Below are 23,796 nucleotides of genomic sequence, written 5' to 3'. Positions count from 1 at the left end.
GTTTACGACCTACCGATCGTAAACACGAGCCTTACACATTGTTTGGTACCGTCATCGTGCATTAAACCACTTGCCCGACCACTTTGACCACTACACCATCACTAATCTTTTAAAACACTCTTTTACTTACCAAAACGGTTTTAAACCGAGTTTTTTTCTTATCAAACAAGTTGTTACACTTACGTCGGTCACTCGCCATAACCAAACATGTAAGTATGAGGGTGTAAAAATCCTCTTTTATTATGTTTTCATTCGTTTCATGACTTTAACATGCTAAAACATGCATAACATGAACCAAAACAAGTAATAAACGAGCCAAAACTGATTTTTGTTCTGAGGCAGAAGCCCCTTAGGTCGCCTATTGGCTCGCGCCTAAATGGGTTACTCAGACCAGAGATCAACCGTGTTTGTTCTCGTCATTTCCCTTAATCCATTTTCATATTTGTAATCGGTTTTTACCATTTCAAGTATTTTCGAAACCTTTTTGTTTCATTTCACATGTTTTAACCATAAAGCATTTTTCACCCTTGGTTCTTCATACCATGACGGTTAAATCCGTGTTTTGGTGATAATATTTGGTTAATGACATTTAAGAGGTATTTTAAAGCCTTTTATTTCATTTTCTTTACATTTTTCAAACAAGCATATTAGTCACCAACACGAAATCATCCTTGGTTCTACATACCATGCCGGATTCTAACCCGGGTACGATGACGAGTATCGACTAATTACATTCAAAATGGACTTAAAACAATTAGTCCATAATCATTTTCAAAACTATTCATGTCAAGCTTATCAAATCGGACCCGACACCGAATATTATCAAATAATGATGATTATTCGAGTCTAGTCCTTCAAATCAACAAATGCGGTCTAAACGACCCTTTCAAAATCAAACCGGGTTCAAATACCCATTCTCAATACGTTTCATGATGTTTTCTAAACAGTCAGAACACGGCATACAGCCGTTGACTAACCCGCGCCTCAAGCAGGCCTTTTCCTTCTCATTTTCAAAACCAGAGGGAGGCCCCTTACACCGCCGGCTGGCTCGCGCCTCTTATAGCCGTCTGGTACAGGGCCTGTTCCCTTCCAGCATTAGTCTAGGACGGTCCCGACTCCGGTTAACCCGGATATAGGACGGATCAGATGACTATTCAACCCATATTTGCAAAATGCCTTACTAAGACAAATGGATCATGTTATGCACCCTAAACCTAATACGGTAAATAGATGTTTAATTTCCGTCTTGCATGCAAATCAACCGTTAATCCAACTCGACATCTTATACTTGATACTTGGATTAAATCAACCGACTTAGAAAGCTCTCACATGTTAGGTTTAAAACATTGGATGCGCATTTATGCATTTAAACCGTTTTATCAACTTTTGCATTCAACCAACCAAGATCGATCAGTAGAGGCCGCTAAACGCGGGCGGGATTGGGTGTCTGATTAAAGGGCTTCCCAATACGTACCTTCACCTCTTACTCAGAAACTTTGGATAGTGGACGACCTTATCCAGGGCGTACGAGAGTCATTCTAGAGATAGGATGCTAAAGAAGGACGATTTCCTTATCTTTAGTACCTATGTCAAACGCCGCTTTGTGCTTCGATTTGACCGAGGTATAAAGTGAAATTCGAACGGGTTCCAGGCATCCCACAAATGCTTGGTGGCGACTCCGAACATCTCTAATCATTTCGAGACCCTTACCGAGATTTAAACCGACCGATCTAAAACGATCCGGTCGAAAGCACCTTTACGCCGCCGAGCGTGGCTTTCAAAAAGACCGCCGCCATTGTCCACAGACGGCTGGGCATACGCAGGTGGGCCATGTCCACAGATTGGCGACTTCACTGGGAAAACTAGGACACTTACGTCTTTGTGATCCCTAGATGGTGAGACTCGAACGAGGTCTTGGTTGGAATGCATTAATTGATATTACGGTCACGGTCGGGTTCCTTGTCCGGGCCCACAACCTAACCCTTTTCGACCAATTGGCTCGTCTCGTCGGCGTGAGTTTTCTCATCCCTGCGTTTCGAATCCCGATTGAGTCAAGCATACCATTGACGTTACACGTTTCTGTTTCGTCAAAGAGCTTTCATCATTTTCGAGCACGAGGCTAGGGCACCCTCCTTACACATTTTGTTTGGATTGGTATCCCTCTCGCAAATCGGGGTTTGATTGCTTGGTGTGTAACCCACCCTTTTAAGCCAAAACCCGTGTCAGCATTATGCATAATATAATGAAACTGTGAGTGCTTATGTGCTACTTGATCATAAGTCCTTCCGTGTCATTTTGCAAACTTTCAAAATCACCTTTTTGCGCCGTTATAATGGCCATTTCAAACCTCGGTCTTTCGCCGACCGATGCACGCCTTTCTAGGCCGTCGTAATGACGATTTTCAAACCCAGTTTTGTATAACCATTTCAACACGTCTTTCTAGGCCGTCGTAATGACGATTTTCAAACCCGGTTTTGTATAACCATTTCAACACGCCTTTCTAGGCCGTCGTAATGACGATTTTCAAACCCGGTTTTGTATAACCATTTCAACACGTCTTTCTAGGCCGTCGTAATGACGATTTTCAAACTCGGTTTTGTATAACCATTTCAACACGCCTTTCTAGGCCGTCGTAATGACGATTTTCAAACCCGGTTTTGTACAACCATTTCAAAATCACCTTTTTACGCCGTCTTAATCAACGCGTCTAGACACGGATTTTAACCCGTTTCGCGCCGACAATGACTCTTTCAAAACCCGAGAAAAGCACACACCCTTTTCTCGAGACACTTTCGGGATCCCGAGGACCATACACCGTCCCCGAGACCTCTTCAAACATTTCAAACTCGATTTTCAAAACATACAATTTTGAATTTCAAAACCGTCTTGGGAAACAATGCACTGTTTTCCTAGCCGACTCAAACTCAAACCGTCATTTGCAAATAAACTTAAGACAACCCTTTTCAATTGATCGACTTGCGGATATCTCTATCTTCGGAAGCCACCCATTAAAGCGACAAATGAATCTTTTGAAAATTTCTATTTTCGAAAACTTCAGTCCACCATTCCAATTCCGCCTCGTGTCTATCGAGTCAAAGCAAACGTACTTATGGGTCTTTACTTATAAGTCGTCTCACCACGAGACCCGTCCAGTGGCGTCACGCCGTCATAATTGGACTCACGTCAAAGGTTCGGTCAAACACCGTCACGTTATACATCGAGTCAGCACCGAGGTACCACACACGGTCACCCCGTCTTGTTGAGTCGATCTTGGTCTCGTCCTCTGCGTTGTCTGCGTTCAGTCTTGGAACCGTGTCGGATTGAGTTGTAATGTGAGCCGTTTTTCTCCCTCAGAGCCATGGCCCCGTCTTCAACTTCGCCTGTCAACCACAACAACAATGATAACAACAGAGATGTCACAACCGATCAGCTGGCCAGCCTGCTTACCGCTCTTAAGGTCACCCTGGATCGCGTCGAGACCCGTATCGACGCCCTCGAAAACAAGGAAATTGGGGAACATAATACCCCACCTCTGACTGAAACTGAGAAGAGGCTGAAACTTCTGGAAGAACAACTCCTAGCCCGGGGTAACAACATCCACCTTGAAAATAACCGAAGGTTCGAACCTGTTGGGGACCAGTTACCCGACAACTTCACCCTGACTGATGTGCCTAAGTTCAAGGGAGTGGAGGACCCACTCAACCACATCCGTGCTTTCAAAGACTACATGGCCATTAAGGGGGTCAAACAGGAACTTTTTACCAGGATCTTCCCATCCTCTTTGGAGCCAATCCCTCGCCAATGATACTACTCCTTGGACCCGAAAAACCTTACCACCTGGGATGAAATCGCAGTTGAGTTTGCCAAACAGTATGCCGACAATGTCGAGATCCCAGCCGACACCCGTACTCTCGAGGTGTTAACCCAAAACGACAAGGAAGGATTCACTGAGTTCCTAACCCGTTGGAGGAGGGTGAGTACTCAGTTGGTTAGTAAGCCGAGTGAATCAACTCTGGTCGAGAAATTTGTCAACAACCTCCGCCCGGTTTATGCCAACCTGCTGAGGTATCAGAATATCAAAACTTTTCAAGATCTGCAGATTCTGGGGACACGTATTGAGGACGACCTCCGAAAGGGTGTCTTAGCAAAGACCACAGGCAGGGGTTACCAAGGATCCACCTCAACCGGATCTCGCCCTTACGGTCAGACAAACAAGATTGATGAGGTTAACCTCGTCGAACCATCTGCCAAGAAAATTGAACGCCCCCAGAGAGTGTTCACCAACATAGGGTCAACTTATGCAAGTGCCCTAAAGAGGCTCATGGATCAAGGGAAGCTACAACCGATCGGACCCACCCCAGACCCGGCCGACGCCAAGAAATCCCGATTTTGGAACCCCAACGCCTACTGCCAGTATCATCGAGGGAAAGGGCACGATACCGAAAATTGCTTCAAACTCAAGCACCTCATTCAAGACATGATTGAGAAGGGAGATTTACCTATACCCCCACCAACTAAGCCAAACAACAAGACGAATCCTCTGGGGATTCACGCCATCTCTGATGATGAGCCGACCCTAGACTGCTCTCATCTCATCTTGCCAATTGACGATGAGGTGAATGTTCTGGAAAAGGACCCTTCAGATGGAGTGTTCGTATGCAGTGCTGCCACTATGCTCACTATGTTTCAGCAAGTTGAGGAGGCCATTGCCAGCCTTTCTGAGAGAATCACCCGACTCGACGACGCCTACCGTCGACTCATCTTCAATCTCCCGGCACCACGTCCGCGGGAGAATTCCCCAAGCTTTCAAAACTACCCACCCTAGGATGGATTGCTCCCGCGACCATTCTGGCATAGGCCCCACGAGAATCACCTTCAAAATAACCACCTTCATGAGAATCACCTTCAAAATAACTGCCCTCAAAATAATTACCCCCACAAAAATCGCCCTCACAAAAATATCCCCCACAGAAACTACCCACCGAGGAATACCCCTCCGAAGTATCCTCGAGACCCTGAAATTAACGGCATATGGCGGGATGATGTTGAGGATGTCTATGTCGTCTCAGGAAAGGAGAAGCGGACGAAGGAAATCGGACATCTCACCCGGTCCGGACGTCCCTATCAGAATCCGAGCAACCCAGCGGTCGCTCCAACGACGAATGACCAAATCGTCCCAGAGGTGGATACTCAACCAAAGGCTCCCGAGAACTCAATCCTGAAACAGCTCGAGAAAGCAAAGGCCGAGATCTCAATTTGGCAACTGATCGCAACGTCTTTTGAGCATCGACAGGCCTTGCTGCAGGCCTTGGGAAAATTAACCGTGCCCTCCGCCTCTTCCCCAGAAGAAATAGTGGCACACATGACAAGAGACGCCCCTGATCTGAGCAACCCGATCGTCTTCTCCGACGAGGATATCCCCCTATTCGGAGCCAACCATAACCTGGCCCTGTAAATCACTGTGCAATGCCTCCAAAAGAACATACCAATGGTCCTCGTGGATGACGGTTCTGCCGTGAATGTCATTCCTCTCAAAATCGCCCTACAGTCGGGTATTAAGGAATCTGTTTTAATCCCAACGAATCAAGGAGTACGCGCCTACGACGGCACTCGTCGCAAGGTCGCTGGGCTTATCACTCTAGCCGTCGCAACCGGGCCACTAGAAAGACAAACCAGTTTCCAAGTGGTCGACATCGACGCATCCTTCAACATGCTCCTGGGACGCCCCTGGATTCACGCTGTCAAGGCGGTCACCTCAACGCTTCACCAAAAGATCAGGGTCCCCTTCAACGGGAAAACGATCACGATCCCCGCTTCCCCTATCAAAGCAGTTATGAGAAGAGGGGTAGCCTCCCAAGCCATTGAGGAGGACGACAATGAAATGTGGGGTATCCAAGCCGTGAACGCCATAACTGATGAACTAACAACCTCTGAATGTGACCCGTTCGCCAGCCTCACGATCAACCGTATCATGTTGCGTCAGGGTTATTTCTCGGGTTTGCCGCTCAATCCACTAAAGGACCCTTTGCCTCCCTTAAAACAGGCTAAGGTCCCCAACATTCCCTTTGGACTGGGGTACGAACCTACTGACAAAGACATCCAGGAGATGAACCTCCTAATCCGAAAACGCAAGAAGCACGGGGTCATCCTCCGTCCCTACCACCTGACTCTCAACGGATACTTTGTCCCCGAGGGAGAGTTCGAACTCTACCACGGCTTTCCGGAGCCTATTTATGACTCTGTGGCGAAGGCTAGATACCCGGGAGTGGAAGTCTTCCAGGACTGCTACTTTATCCCCGACAACATCGAAGCTGCTTTAACCGAGTCCAAACCGTCACCATGCCTCGACGGACAAGCTGTCACACTACTCTTTGGGGAAGATAACATCAAACGCCTCGACTATGAGGACATCATCAACATCGCCCTGAAAAACAATCAGTTTGATCCAACCGCCTTGATCTCCGATACTGACCCGGAGAAAGCCACCCAAGGCTGGAGGAAGACCATCAAATGGACCGATCGCCAAGGCCGCATTCTCAAGATAACAACTGGAGAAGGCCCTATGTTCAAGGAGGAAAGTGAAGAAGGATCCGAGTCTGAGTCCGAGTCGGAGTCAGAGTCTGTTATAGCTCCTAACACTCCGGAAGTCCCAGTCAAGGTCCCCTTCCCACTGTTTTATCACAAAGTCGTGGCTGATTCAGAGGCTGAGTTTACTAAGGTCACCCCCACTCCAATGAAATGTGACAACCTAGAGCCTGTTCCAGGGGCCACTTCTTCTGTCGTGTCGCCTCTGACTGACCACGAGATGTCTGTCCTTTCCGAGCTTTTCGCTCGTGTCAACTTAATGAACGCTAAGTTTGCTTATGACTCGTCTCATTTTAATCGCAATGCATTCGAATGATTATGAGGAATTTGACTTGAGTAACTACCCACCTCACTTAGCCAAAGAACTTGACAAACGGGAAACCAGAACCCCCATCATTGAGGAAACCGAGCCATTAACGTAGGAACCGACAATACACCTCAAGAACTTCGGATAGGGACAACCCTGGACCCCTCGGAAGACAATGAGTTCATTGACCTCCTCCACGAATACAAGGACGTGTTCGCCTGGTCTTACTGAGAGATATGCCAGGATTGACAGAGAAATTGCAGAGCACCGGATACCCATCAAACCCGGGCTAAACTGTGAAATGAAGCTACGCCGGATGCGCCCCGAGTGGGCCTTAAAAATCAAAGAAGAAGTGGACAAACAGGTTTAAGGTCGGGTTCATCAAGGTATCTCGAATACTCTGACTGGGTGGCCAACATTGTGCGGTACCAAATCAAAGAAAGACGGACGAATTCGGGTTTGCGTCGACTTCAGGGATCTGAACAAGGCGAGTCCAAAAGACGACTTCCCTTTGCCGCATGTTGACATTCTGGTAGACAACACTGCCGAACATGCTCTCCTATCATTCATGGACGGGTATGTTGGGTACAACGACTGTCAGATCACACCGATTGGGACGACGACTGTCAGAAGGCGTTCGACAGGATAAAGGAGATCCTATCCAAACCTCCCGTCCTCATGCCACCTCAACCGGGGATTCCTCTATCCCTGTACCAACCAACACAGCCATGGGAGCAATGCTAGCACAAACAGTTGGCAACGAGGAGCGAGCCATCTACTACATCAGCAAAAAGTTCATTGAGTACGAGACGAGGTATACCCAACTAGAAAAGACATGCCTTGCCCTAGTATGGTCAACAAAGAAGCTGCGGCATTACATGCTCAGCTGCTCGGTCCACATCTACTCCAAGATGGACCCGGTAAAATACATCTTCGAAAACCCCGTACTAAACGGAAGGCTGTCTAGATGGACACTCATGCTGTCTGAATTCGATCTCAAGTTTGTACCTCTCAAGGTTATCAAGGGAAGAGCAGTCGCTGATTTCCTAGCAGAAAATCCCGTCAACGAGGATCCGACGACCGACACATGGTCACTTCCTGACGAAGACTTCCTTTGTGCCGACTCCGACGCATGTGACCTATACTTTGATGGTGCATATAATCTGAGAGGCTTCGGGGTAGGAATCCTTCTAATATCACCAGAGGGAGAGCACGTTCCGATCTCGGTCAAGCTAGACTTCGCTGTCACCAACAATGCCGCTGAATATGAAGCATGTCTCATCGGCCTACAAGCAGCCATCACACTTGGCATCAAGAGACTAAGGGTCCATGGCGATTCCTCACTCATCATCAATCAGGTATCCGGATCATGGAAAATCCGATCTGACAGCTTAGCTCCCTACCGAGCAAAGATCAATCAAGAGGCCGAGTTCTTTGACCAAGTCGACTACTTCCACTTGCCGCGAGAGGAAAATCAATTTGCTGATGCCCTCGCAAAACTTGCCGCGCTCGTCAACATACCTGACGACATGACATCGATGCCCCTATGTGTCGAGAGAAGGAGTGAGCCAGCTCACATTTGTGCCATTATCGACGACGAGGAAAGCCATGATGAACCTTGGTACCAAGCCATCCTCAATTATAAAACCAAAAACGAATTCCCTCCCAACTCTGATCAAAGTGGACAAAGAGCCATCCGTTTACTTGCATCACAATTCGTGATAAACCAAAATCAACTCTACAAAAGAACACCCCAAGGAATTCTCCTCCTATGCATTGACCATCACAAAGCCAAGAAAGTCATGGGAGAGGTTCACGACGGAGAATGTGGCCCTCAAATGAGTGCAATGATGCTTACACGGAAAATCATGCGGCTAGGTTACTACTGGATAACCATGGAAGCCGATTGCCGTAACTACGTCAAACATTGCCACAATTGCCAAATCTTCGCCAACATACAACACATACCACCATCCCTTTTATACACCATGACATCGCACTGGCCTTTCTCAACCTGGGGCATCGACATCATCGGGAAAGTCAACCCGATAGGCACCAAGGGGCATTGCTTCGTCCTCGTCGCCATCGACTACTTCACCAAATGGGTGGAAGCGCAGTCATATGCAGTCTTGACCGCCAAACAAGTGGCCAAGTTCATTCAAAACAACATCATCTGCCGATATGGGGTACCCCATGAAATCATCAGCGATCAAGGCTCTCACTTCCGGGCGGAAACTCAAGCTTTGCTTGACAAATACAAGATCAAACGACATCGATCATCCCCCTACCGTCCCCAAACTAACGGAGCGGTAGAGGCAGCGAACAAAACTCTTGTTACCATTATCAAGAAAATGCAAGACAACTACCGCGATTGGTCGAGCAAACTCCCATTCGCACTCTGTGGATACCGAACCTCCATTCGAACACCGACAGGCGCCACACCCTTCTACCTAGCATACGGTATGGAGGCGGTTCAACCGGTAGAGTTAGAGGTCCCATCTCTACGCATCCTACTGGAAAGTCAATCCCTGAGGCGGAATGGACCCGTCGAAGGTACGAACAACTCACTCTTCTAGACGAACGGCGACTCAACGCCTTGCACAACGTCCAGCTATACCAACGACGTATACAACGGGCATTCAACAAGAAGGTCAAACCCCGAAACATCCAGGAGGGCGACTTGGTCCTCAAGTCATTCCGAGCACCATTACCCGTCGATCCGAGGGGAAAATTCAAACCCAACTGGGCCGGGCCATACCTGGTCAAGAAAATACTTTCGGGGGCAGGTGAGACCGAGTGACCTAGATGGGGAGGACTTTACAAACCCGACCAACCTAGACCAACTCAAGAAATACTACCCTTGAACTCTATCAACCAACAACCTAGCCTAGTTTTGCAACTAGCACCAACCTCAACCCTTTTCAAGTCAAGTTCCTCAATATGTTCTGATTTGAAATTGCATGTTTTATCGAGTCTAAGCTGCGGCACCTTGCCCGTTTCAAATGTCCTTTGATCCGTCAAAGGCAACGTCCATTTGCACTACAAAAAAAAACCCTGAACTACGAGCATGGTTTGATTTCACCTCTTTAGGTGAATACGTAGGAAGTCCCTCTTATGCTTGAGGGATACAACCACAAAACCCAAATCAAATTCACAAAACATTTCGAACTACGATCATGGTTTGGTTTCACCTCTTCAGGTGGATACGTAGGCAGTCCTTTCTTACACAAGAAGGATACAACCATTCCCACAATCAAAAAACATCTCCATCAAAAAAAAGGAGAAAAGGGAAAACCATTCCCTTTCCCACAAAATACAAAAAAATGAGCCTTTCTCCCTTTCCACAAAATACCACTTTCCCAAGTGCAAATGTTTAGGACGATTCAAATCGAATTGCCTTTACCAAATGGATGGAAGAAACAGGAGTTCACAATTTTCGACACGAGCAATCCTCTTATTTAATTAATAATGGGAGGGATTACAATTCAACAGCAAATAAAGCTCGATGAGTCTACAACTTGTCAAAGCTAAGGTGTCAACTAACACACCTCACATAGTAAAACTAGCACAAAACACACAATAACTAGCTAGTACAACATAATACAAACCCACAACAATAATACAACATAATAATAAAGTGGGTAATGGAGGTCTTCACTCTTCCATTCTACCCTTGCCTTTTCCCTCGGGGTACATTTTCCCCTTGTTCTTCTTGTTGGCCCGCCTAGCATGGACTTCCTCCCCAGAACGGATCCTAAACGGATCTAAGACGGCGATGGCCTCCGGTCTAGCACAAGACCCCATGTTCGACCCAAGACGAACCAATGCACGGCCCACCATACTCTTGGGACCGGAACTCCTCCTCTTCGGTGGTCTCATCACATCGGGAGTAGCTCCATCAACATACTCTTCAAAGAAGGCACGGTTGGCCTTGCCAACCTCTCGGTACTTCAAATCGACAACCTCGTCCTTACGGAATTTGGATCTCTCTTCCAAGGACGGAGCACGTGACCATTTGACATAAGCGGGGGTCACCCATGTCGTGGCAGCGAGGTTTGGCGCCTGCCAAAGCGGCCGAGTGGCCCACCACTTTTCAAAGAATTCCACAAGCTCGGATTTCCGAAAAACATTCTCTTGGACAAGAGTATCTTGAGCGGGCACCTTTTGTTGACGCCCCATTTGCCTCATGAGCCTTTTGGGATTAATGAAGGAAACAACCTTCAAACCCACCACCATCAAAGAACGAGGACTAGCACCTGAAGCGGGCAACCCCGTGAAGGACCACAAATGCCACCACGGCACCACCCAACGGATATGAGGACCACCCTCCTCCGCCAACCTTGCGGCCCAATACGCCTCGGTGGAAGCAAAACTATCCGGGTACAATTTCTTCCTCATGGTAAGGTGACGGAAGGAGTAAGAAGAAGGATTAACCGGAGGCTCTACATACCTTAGCCTCTCCAATAGCCACACTTGGAGGATCCATGGCGATCCAAAAGAGGGAGCTTCTCCACAAGAGCCTTCCTTGTCCAAATCTTGGATAATCTCTCCAAGCACCAACCATGATGGATCTCTACCATGCTCCATTTGCTCAATCACATGGATAAGGGTCATGCTACCATGGCATCTTGGCCCCTCCTTCTTCAAGACATCAATAAAGAGGTACACATGGACAAGGCAAAATGCAAGAGCCCTTCTCCTAGCCACCTCCGAGACATTAGCATCTAACCGATTTGAGAAGATGTTGATAAGATCCAACATATCCACACCATGTGGAGCAAGAAGAAAGTTGACTTGGCTTGTTGATAAGCCCAACATGGAACGGAACTTCTCCTTGTAGCACAACCGAGTCGGAGGAAGCACCGGAGTACAACCCGACCACCCACCAATGACTCCAACTTCTTCGGCAAGAGGACAAATCTCGCCCTTCGGGAAAACAAAGACATGATGTTTCGAATCCCAAAACCGAGAGCATGCTTCAAGAAACGAAGGTTGCACCTTGACTTGACGAAGCACCAACAATTGACCAACTCCCATGCAATCGAGTTGGTACTTATCGGGAGGCGACAAATCCCGGCACCATTGTCGCAATGCGTTCTCCAAAGCATCCATGAAATATTTTTGTGGAAGAAGAAGAGGTTTTGTAGAGATGTTTTTGTGTTTCGGATGCTGAAACAATGAAGCGGAAACGTCGCTATTTATACAAACTGATCAGCGCATTTTTCAGAAAAAGAGGAGAGCCGGCTTCCATCGCCGAGCAGCTCGCGCTTCTTTGAGGCTTCCCCAGGATTCCCGCTGTTGACTTGTGTCTTTCAACATGTGTTTTCTCCTGACACCTCAAACCTCCCGCCAGGAACCTCGCGCCTCTTCGGGATGATCCGGGAAATTTTGTGTTTCTTCACACTCACATTTCCTTGTTTTCGCGTTTTACGAAATCCGACACCGTTTCCATAGCGCAGCTTTAAACATATGGGTTTTTCTTTCTTTTATTAAGGGGGGAAGGGCTAGTCACCCCGATCCGCGACGGATCGTTTCCATGTCAGTCGAAATTCCGAAAATTTTTCGCTTTTTCGCAAATCAAAAATCAAAATCGAAAATTGATAACACGACATCAATTTTCCTCCAAAATTCAAGCACTCACAAATTCGAGTCTTGACCTCAAAAGCCAAATGTACTCGCAAAAATCCTTTTCTAAAAATTCGTTCCTGACGGTTTGAGTTTTTTATATTTTTCGAGTCATTTTCAAAAATTTTCGATGCAATTCACGACACGAGTTAATTGCTCAAATTTTCAAATCAATTCCTTTTGAATTCCGAACGTGGCGATTTTGTCATGGAATTTTCAAAATTCATTTCAAAATTTCAATTTTAACTTCAAGTCATCTTGGTTAATTTTGATTTTCAAATGCTTTACGTGATCAAATGCTTCTACGTGTTTACGTTTATGCATATATGCTATCTGTTGCATGTTTTCTACACTAACAATGCAGGAACTGGTGCAAAGCAAAAGGAGAGACGACAGCCAACAACGCTCCTCCGAAACACAACACAAAAAGCCAAAATCACAAAACGAACCACAGTCCAAAAACACATATATACAAACCGCCTCACGCAAAATGTAAATATGTACAGGCAAGAGTCCAAGACATGGACAAGCTACAACAACTACTCGACTTCTCCCGTCGGACCAGTCCTGGTCTTACCAGGAGTCGCCGCCAACGCATACACCACCACCAGCTCAGACTCCCTCTCCGGGGAACTCTCCAGCGTCTCACGCTCCATCTCGACGTGAAGCTCCTCCGCTGCAGCCAACTGAGCCTTCAGAGAGGCAATCTCCGCGTCTCGACTCGCGGCTCGTCCTCGTGACGCCTTAACTCCCGGTCTCGACGGGTAATCCCCAACCCCGGGCCTCGATCATCGACTTCATTTTGCCTCAACTCAAGACGGACCCGAGCAAGCTCCACCGGATCCGCTGTGTCCTGCCAAACACAATAACAGATCCTCAAGATCTAAAAACGTGAAATACAACACCAAATATACAAAAACAACACACAAAACGTACCTGAGATAGCCGAGCCTCCCTCGTAGCCAGGTCACCAGCAAATGCTCTCCAGCGGTTAGCCATCCGCCACAAGTTCTGGTGACTAACAGTCGTCACCTACAAAACAAAAATGTCCTTCAATACAATGTAAGGCAAAGTATAATTGGAGAAAATGTTCAAGACAGGAACTCACCCTCAGAACAGTCAACCTCAACTCCATGCCAGCATCGGCCACCTCGGCCACTGCGGGCTCCGGTAAGCGCAACTGAAGCTCCTCGCCACTCGGTCCCTGAAAAGTGGTCTCCGTCGGGAAAGCTAGGGGCCGAGTCCTCATCGGTCGACTCCCGCCATTTGGATCCACATCAAAAATGACAAACCCTCCTATCAAGGGAGGCAATGAAAACAAAGAAAATAAAAAAACATACCTCGATCGGGTACCAAGCAAGCCTCGACAACCGGAAGGTGTCGTAGTCGACGTCCCGCAGCAACAGCTCCTCACCTCCTCGACCGTGAAGGTGCTCCTCAACCTCATCAGGAGTTGACTCCTAGAACAACACCCCAGGCGGGTCAATCGGCACGACGAAAGTCTCGGTAAAGCACTGGCGAACTAGGCGCTCGCCCAAGTACCAAACCGGCTCAATCGCCGTCTCCAAGTACAGGCGCAGGGAGCTGCGAGGTCGCAAACGCTCCGTGACTGCAGCCGGCACACCCGTGTAGTGCTCCCAAGGCCGCCCAACAAACCGCACTCAAAACAAAGCTACTCGGCCTAATGGGGCTTCTAAGCTACCTAATCATCCTATCTCTAGCTCGCTATAAAGGAGAAGGGAAAGCGAGAAACTTACATCGCAGAACCCGAAGCTTGTTCACGCGACGCCTGCAGTCCTCGTAAGTCGACTTAGTCGACTTCTTCTGACCAACCGTCCAACCCCTCACAGCAGGGTAAGCCGAGGGAACACCGTCTGTAGTCCCCGGACGCAGAGGAGTGAAGTAAGCATACAACCAAGCCTGTAATCAGACACAACAAACACAAATTAGCCAATTTCTCAAAAATTGCCAAAATCAAAATCAAAATCAAAAAACTACCACAAAAAAAAACACTCGCACCTCAAAGATGAGCCCGGGACCAACCAGAGCAGGAGCACTACCCGCTCCCACTGTCTCCGGACGCACCGCCGCGTGCAAGTACCAGGTAAAACTCGCCAAAGCCGGCGTAACCCAGTCAAACCGACCTATAGCGTCAAGGTCGGCAAGGAGATGAAGCACCTTGGTCGACAAGCGCTCGCCCTTGTCGCCAAAGTACGTGGCACCCAAGAAGTACCACAACCACAGCCGCGTCTCCTTCGCGTCGGCCTCAGCCTCTGACTCCGGGCTAGCCAACGGCGCCGGAGCAACACCTGCCACCCTCTCAGTGAAGAGGTCCTTCACGTACGAACTCGCAATCAGGTACGGAGTGACGTCGGAAGGCTCCGGCAAACCAGTACCGATCAAAGCAGTGACCGCAGGAGAGGACACTCTCTCCGGAGTCGCGGTAAACTCAATGGGCAGCTCACCACAGGGAAGGCCGGACACCATGGCAAAGTCCTCTAGAGTCACGCCGACATCCCCAAACTCAATGTGGAACGACGACGTCGTATCCCAGTACCGGTCCAACATGGCGCGGATCAAACACAGGTTCAACCTAATCGAGGACCCGTGAATGTCCCGCCAAGCGGCCACCAACGGCCCAAAAGCCGACCTCTCTATCAACACCTTCGACCCAGCTCGGATAACGTCGTAGAGGCCCAAGCAGGTAGAAAAGCCCGAGAAAGTCCTCATGGTGCCGATCTCCTGAAATCAAAAACAAACAACGTCAGAATGCCTATTTAGGCTCGACACTTCAAAAATGAATGACAAATTCCAACCGGGGAACGTGACTCACCATGCCCTCGTTAGCACGGTAGGAAAGGTGTCGGTCCAGTCGAAGCAACAACTGGCTACCGTCAAAACCCTCGGCCCACTCTGGCGCCGCCCGTAAAAGCAGCCCCCGCGGGGCCGTAACTCGCCTGGCTCTGAAGCTCGTGACCTCAGTGTCGTCCTCAGCCGTCTGCGCTCTCCGCCTCTTGTGACCACGAGACTCAACGTGGTGGACAGGACCCAACTCAACGACCCTGTTGACGTCCCGCAACGTCCGCCTAGTTCCCCGAGGACAGCGTACCCTCGAAGTAACCCTCCTCCCGGAGGTACCCGCCTCAGCCCCAGTCTGAGCTCTACCAGCACTAACAGCCCCAACAACGGGCTCTGCACGCTCCTCAACGGCCCCGGAGGCCCCAAGAGTCTGCTCAGGAGGTATCTCCTCCTCAGTAACGTCCTCCACGACCACGCCAGGCGTACTAACCGGAGTACTACCTGGGGCCGGCCCGAACAACTCCTCGAAAGTCGCAGCCATGAACCCGGCCTGCTCCGAACACTCTCCTACAACAACAAAAACGTCAGCCGAAATTTCGGCATTACGACGGCATGAAATGGACGAATCCAAAAACAACAAAAACAACCTGCAATACAAAAACAAGGGGCAATCCCGCCCCAAACCCTTCACAAAAAAAAAACAACAAAAACGACTCGCCCCTCTTTTCAAGCAAAAGACGAGTCAAAACCACAAAAACGGCATTTCAAGACCCACACAAGGTTTGCCAACAACCCAAAATACATTCCCGACACAATGAGGATTTTTCTACGGTTCAAAAAGGCAACTCATACGCTAATTTTCGCCCAAACCGGTCAAAATTCAAAAACAACCGCAAAAAGGCAAACGTGATTTTATCACGCCTCAAGGTGACCTAAAATACCAATAAGGTCCATTTCAAGGCAGACTGACTCAATTCAAGCCCAAACAAGCGCTTATTTTGTCAGACGTAAGACTGTCGCAAAAGGCAAAAATTCAATTTTGCCCACAAACATCCAATGAAGGTCCTTAAATGGCAAACACGGGTTTTCCCAACTACAATGCAACCTAGTGGGACCCACTACCCAAGCAAATAAACTTGGCATTGTGAAATGAGACGGTTTCTCGCCTCATTCCCGTTTTTCGAGCATAGGGAGCGGGAACGGGGACCAAAATGCAAACTAAAAGCACCCCTATACTCCTAAACAGGTTTCTAACCTAATGCAAACATCAATTTCACTCGAAATTGGCTCAATCAAAAACGCCCAATTCGATTTTTAGGGCAAAATCCGCCCTAATTCAATCTAGCTAACAATCAACAAATTTGAAAGGTTTCAAGAAGAAATACTTACCTTTAGATGACATTTGTTGACAATGACACGAGCAAAACCAAGCTTGAATGTCCTTTAATGGCGATTTTTCGAGATTTTTGAGGTTGAAGATGAATATTCATCCGCAACTCAACCTCGCGTCTTTTTAACAAAAAATAGGGAAGCCGGCTTGCATCGCCAGGTGGCTCGCGCCTAAACCAGGCCTCCCCCTTTCTTTTTCAGCGAAATTTGGGCTTTGGCCCAATTTCCCACAACAGACTTCCAAATTTTCGTTGACGATATTAAATGTCGTCATTTCCTCGAAAACAAACAAAACAAATAGCGAAAATTCAAAACTCGCTATTTTCAAGCAAACGGCGATCAAAACCGCCAACTTCAAAAATAATAATAGCAAAACTCAAATTTGCTATTTTTCTCCAAATTTCGAGCAAGCGGCGATCAAAACCGCCAATTTCAAAAATAATGGCGAAATTAAAATTCACCATTTTCCAAAATAATGGCGAAAATTCAAAATCGCTATTTCAAGCAACGGCGGCACATAAACCGTCACTTCAATCAATAGTGAAGATTCCAAATTCACTATTTCTTTCAAATGTCAACGGCGGCACATAAACCGTCACTTCAATCAATAGTGCAGCTTCCAAATTCACTATTTCTTTCAAATGTCAACGGCGGCAAATAAACCGTCACTTCAATCAATAGTGAAGATTCCAAATTCGCTATTTCCATCAAATGTCAACGGCGGCACATAAACCGTCACTTCAAATGTAAATAGCGGATTTAAAATTTGTTATTTCCTTTCAAAATTAAGACAAACGGCGATCAAAACCGCCATTACAAATTCAAACCGAATGGTGAAAATTCCAAATTAACTATTCCCTCAAATGCCAGCACGGGGCTTCCTCGCGGAACCCGCTCATTCCAGAAAAAAACAGTGATGGTGAGGATCCATACTCACTATTTCCACAGCGACATCATGAGTTCGCTACTTTCAAAGCAAGCCCACTCGACGCGGCTATTCCCATGGTCCATCAACCAACCTTACCTTTCAGCTGGCGAGCATTTGTCCGCACACATCAAGGATACATCCCGAAAATGCCTCAGGTACATTTCCTTGACTCGGCTGGCGAGCCTTACAACGCATCACGGCTGGCGAGCCTTACAACGCATCGCGGCTGGCAAGCCCTCCTCACATACGCACCATGGCTGGCGAGCCTTACAACGCATCACGGCTGGCGAGCCTTACAACGCACCACAGCTGGCGAGCATTTGTCCGCACCCTCTCAAGGACAGATCCCGAAGATGCCTCCGGTACATTTCCTTGACTCGGCTGGCGAGCCTTACAACGCATCACGGCTGGCGAGCCTTACAACGCACCACAGCTGGCGAGCATTTGTCCGCACCCTCTCAAGGACAGATCCCGAAAACGCCTTGGTTACATTTCCTTGTCTCGGCTGGCGAGCCTTACAACGCACCGCGGCTGGCGAGCCCTCCTTACATACGCACCGCAGCTGGCGAGCATTTATCCGCAACCTTGCAAGGACATATCCGAAGATGCCTCAGGTATGACTCCTTCTTATGGCTGGCGAGCCTTTGTACGTAGTCTAACGGACTTTAAACGACCCGCACGGACAGTCGACAGACTCTAAACTGTTCCCGACAACAGGTCCTTGACTCGTACCCTCGAGTCGCCTTGGGTCGCCCTTCCCGACGGCAGGTCCTTGGCCCGAATCCTTTCGAGCCGCCTCGACGTCGCTTGGGTCTTCAGGTTGTAATCTTCGATTGACCTGGGGGCTCTACTTTGACTTTCGCCCTGTCCAAGCCTCAGTCAAAGTGGGGGCTCTGTAGATACCCAGTATCTGCGGAGACTCTAACAAACACCCCATGATTATCGGACTACAACATGTTTTGGGATCGCAGCGTTTGATCGACAGTTTGTGCACAACTTTACGTCGGAAAACTTAAAACGATTTCGAAAACAAAACATTTCAAAACATTTCAAAAATATCTGGAGTGTTTAATGCACGACGACGGGGAACGGGGTGACAAGCATCAACAACAGCAATTAGACAACAACTGAAGATAATTAAACATGAAAGTATGAGAACCCAGTATGATAGTCAAAAAATTCGACTGAAATAGCCCTAATCGCGAATTTCGCGCAAAGTCCGAATTAAAACATGTTTAAGCAATGAGGAAAGGGGATTGATCATCAAGCAAGATAGACAAGGGCAAGCAATGACAGTGTAAATAAAAAAAATTCGACTAAACCAACAATTTCGAAACCCTAACCAAATTACCTCATAGAAACTCGAAATAAACGAAATTAAAATGCAATGAGGATGGAGTAATCACTTACTTGATGAGAAGAAACCTACAAATTGCAATTAATCTTCAATTAACAAGCAAAGATGGCGATTTTTGTTCGAAAAAACGCAAACCCTAAACCCGCTATAAAACCGTGTAAACTAGCACAAATCAAGGGGAAAATAAGGGGTTTTGAAAGATTAATTAGCAAGCAAGAAAATATAGGTGACGGATTTGGCAATAGAGCAATTAAAATGGGGATTTGGGGATTTTTTGATCGCAATTAGGGGAAGAAGGGTCGAAATTTGGGGAAGAATGAAAATAAGAACGAAAATAAGGAAGTTAAATGAAAACTCCCTGCGCGTCCTTTCCCATTTAATCGATCGAGTGGTTTAGAACTACTCGATCGAGCACTTTGATGCTCCATCTACTCGATCGAGTATAATTCTACTCGGTTGAGAACTCCCCATATGTGCTTCACTCGATCGACTGAACAGGAACCACTCGATCGTCCACATTTCACTCGATCGAGTACAAAAAGTACTCGATCGAGCTCTTTTCTCGCGTATGCTCTTTAATTTCGTCTTTCTTCCTTTGAATGGCATAAAAATTCCCAAAACCTGCATAAAAACACGTGCAAAAATATCCCAAAATACCAAATACGCATAAGGAACAGTCTATAGTCTTAAATCTACGCTAAAAACTGTCTAAAATCTAATTGTCCTAATCCAAAGCAATAAAAGAAATTCAACGGAAAATTAAAAAAATTATTTTTACAAGGTGTTACACGGGGCATTTCCCTGCTCAATTCCCAATGCAATTCAGTAGCCCCTTGGAGGGCTCCTGACTGGAGGACGTCATCTCAGCAACATTTATTGTCCTCTTCAGCTTCCATGAGCTTGAATTTGAATCATTTAATTCTTTAGGAGGGGAATAGTTCACATCCACATATGCACGAACTTTCCTCATCCTTGCTCCTTTATCACCGTCTTTAGCATCCTCACTTCCAATTTGATTGACATTAATTGCACAATGTCCTTTGTGACTCCTTCATTACTTTCATCCGTACCTGCAGCAAGGAAAACAGACGAACTTTCCTCCTTTTTGCTCTCAACCTGAGGCGGAGGGGTAACAATAGCAGCACAATACTCCAAATTTTCATTTGGAGTGTCAATAATAGGGTCAATAGAAGAAAGGGCATTGCAAGGATGAGCTTGCATGGGGGCCCTCCGGAACTTAGACTGATGGAATATCAGCTCCTCGTCTCCTACCTGAAAAGTCAACGTCTTACCCCCGACGTCTATTACTGCACGGGCAGTAGACAAAAATGGTCTCCCTAAAATAATAGGGGTGTGTGCATCTTCGGGGATGTCTAAAACAACGAAGTCAACGGGAATAAAGAACCTCCCGATCTGAACAGGTATGTCTTCTATTATACCTAGTGGCCGTGATATGCTACGGTCGGCCATCTGAATAGTCATGTTGGAGCAACTCAACTTTGTCAAACCAAGTCTCTTAGCCAGAGACAATGGTAAGACACTCACGCTAGCGCCTAGATCGCATAACGCGTTATCAATCAAATGGGTACCGATATGACACGGAATTGAAAAACTATCTGGATCTGACTGTTTGGGAGGTAACTTATTTTGAAATAGGGTCGTCCCTACCTCAGTCAAAGCTACTGTCTCATTATCACTAATATGCCTCTTACATGTTAAAATTTCTTTCATAAATTTAAGGTAAGAGGGTACCTTTGTCAGCAATTCGGTGAATGGCACAGTGACTTCTAAGCTTCTCAGAAGTTCGACAAATTTGTCGAATTGTTGATTAGCTTTAGTACTCTACAGACGCCTCGGGAAGGGAACCGTGATGGGTATCTCGAGTCCCTTATTTCTCTCTTCCAAAGTATCAGCCGGAGCAAGCTCTGTATTCTTTGGACGCTTCTTACCTCTCGAACGAGGTCTTTCAGGTGATTTATCGCTTAATCGAGCACTAGCAGGCTCTCGATCAAGCTGCCCGTCATCCAAACTACTCGATCGACCAAATATCCCATTCGATCGAGTAGTTTCTTCAACAATATCACTCGATCGAGTGGAAAATTCACTCGATCGAGCAACTTCTTTTTCCTGTTCACTCGATCGAGTAGAAAATCCACTCGATCGAGTACTTTCACCATCAAATCTACTCGATCGACCTCCAGAAACCAGTCGATCGAGCACTTTCTTAGCCGTCAGCTTATTTCCTTCGCCAGAACACTGTTCATCAGCAGTTATAGCCTTCCTCGGGTCTGATTTTAACACTTCCGGTCCCTTATATGAACGAGCGCTTCTCAAATTGATTAAGTTTACCGTCTCATGTGGATTTTTCTCATTTTGAGTCGGTAATTGACCCTGCTTTCTTGTGGATTGATTCGTGGCTAATTGGGCAACTTGAGTTTCAAGTGCCTTGATGGATGCATCTTTCTGTTGATCACTCAGCTGCCACTGCTTTGTAAAAGACTGCAACATAGACTTTAGCTCACCTATTTCACTCACCCCACTGGAAGATGATGCACCGTGATTGGGAGGAGGGAAGGAAGGAGGCTTCTGAAAGCCTTGTTGATTCTTATGTGGAGGAACATAAGGCTGCTGCTGGTGCGGAGGAGGGGTAGGATTGAGCACATTTTGACTAGTCCATCTCAAATTGGGATGGACTGCCCCTTGGTTGTTGTAATAGGAACCCCCTCCTTGCCTGTATTGTTGAAAGGCAAGGACTTATTCCTTCTCCACAAGACAGCCAACAACAGTGTGGCCATCATTGCTCCCACACCTCTCACATGTGACGGTCTCCCCTCTAGTAAGAACATGGACCGTCTGAGGCTCCCCAGCAGCATGTAACTCCAACTTGTCAAATCTAGCATTCATGGCTTCCAGCTGAGCCACAACCTGCTTATCGACTGCATGAACTATTCTTATACTATCCCTCGGATTTTCATACTCAGCACTGTGATTCGCCATCTCTTCAATAAGGGCCCATCCCTTATCATCATCGGTATTTTCCTGGAATATCCCACTAGATGACGCATCAAGTATGGCTCTGTGGTCATCATACAACCCATTGTAGAACTGATTAGCTATAAACCATGGGTCAAAACCATGGTGAGGAATAGACCTCACCAATTTCTTGAATCGGGACCAAGCCTCATATAAAGTTTCATCGGGAGCCTGCCTGAAACTGGTAATCTTAGCCCTCGGCATATTGGTGCGCCGTGGAGGGAAATATCTCTTATAAAAGGCAAGAGCAAGAGACTTCCAATCTGTAACCCCTGCAGCTGTGCGGTCCAAGTCAGTCAGCCACTCCCTAACTGAGTCGGTCAAAGAGAAAGGAAACAAAACCTCCTTAATCTTGTCTTGAGTTACCCCCTTAGTGGCGGGGATAGTAGAACAATAATCTGTAAAGACCTCTATGTGCTTCCTCGGGTCTTCACCTGCCACACCTCTATAAAGATTTCTTTCCACCAGATTGATATAGGAAGGACGGATGTCAAATGTATTCTCATCCTCAGTCTGGAGATTGAAACCCTTTGGAATCGAGGTTGCTTTAGGCACCGAATGACTATAAAGTTTTGGCATCTTTACTGGTTGATCGGCAGAAATAAGAATGTCTTCTGCGAAAAGAGAATGATCTAGCTCTGGCTCGAAAGTACTCAAGTCTTCCTTTCGTGATTTTCTCTGCAGACGGAGTCTATGCCTAAATAGTCTCTCTGGCTTTGAATCAGCTGAAACTAACTCAAACCTGTCTGACCTGGGCATAAACAACACTGAAAGAAAATAAATAAGAACTGCCTCAAGGAATAAAAATTCCCTGAGACGGATAAAATAAATGAAACAAAGACAGATAGGGCAATTGCCTCCCCGACAACGGCGCCAAAATTTGATACGTCTGTCGTGTACCTATCAAAAATAAACTAACTAAACTAACTATATAGCTAGGGAAGTCAGGTCGATCTCCTTAGGGAGGCAAGATATCTGTAGAAGTCCGTCTATTTGGTCACAAATGGGGGGGGGGGGGGTTGTTTGAATTGTTTTCTAAACTACAAAGTTTAAAGGAAGAGAAGTAGAGACAAGAGCAGTAAAGGCAAGAAACTAAGATTAAACTATCAGATAGATAAGAGACATGTCGGGAATTCGGTTCAGTACGGTAGTCCAGTGACTCAGCTGTAAACAACTCAGACGAATTAATGCAAGACGGATGTGGAAAGGTCCTTTCGGTCCACTTTCTATCCTAAAATACCACTAACTTAACTTTCATTCTCGTCAGGGTAGTCTACTGTTCATAGTAGGCCTATTTAGTCCAATCTTTCGATCTAGGATTAATTTTAGCGAGATTAAAGGGTTGACTCAGAAGCGTGCACTCAACTAAGTCGATAAATACAATTAAATTGCTATGGTGACAGAATCTCACAATTAATTCATCTAACCTGTTCACTAAATCGTCACATTCCTACCGTAGATCCCCTAATCCCAACATGCATTAAATTTAGCTACTCATATCGCTATTAATATCAAAACTAATAACAAATGACGAATTAACAATAAACATGATGAAATAACAAATAAAATGCACAAAAGTAAATTAGGGCAGAAATTAAGTATGACTAAACGAAGAATTAAAGCAAACAAAAGAGAGATTATTATTAAGGAAAGAGAAAGGGATTACAATCGTGTGAATCCGGCGTAAAGAACACAAAATCCGAGCAAAACAATCCCGAGAACAAGGTTACATTGAAAGGGAAAGAGTAACGTGATAAAGTTCTCTGTGTAAAG

Source organism: Silene latifolia, chromosome 7 (assembly GCF_048544455.1).
Source record: "Silene latifolia isolate original U9 population chromosome 7, ASM4854445v1, whole genome shotgun sequence".
Taxonomy (NCBI): domain Eukaryota; kingdom Viridiplantae; phylum Streptophyta; class Magnoliopsida; order Caryophyllales; family Caryophyllaceae; genus Silene; species Silene latifolia.
Note: the sequence above shows the minus strand (reverse complement) of the source record.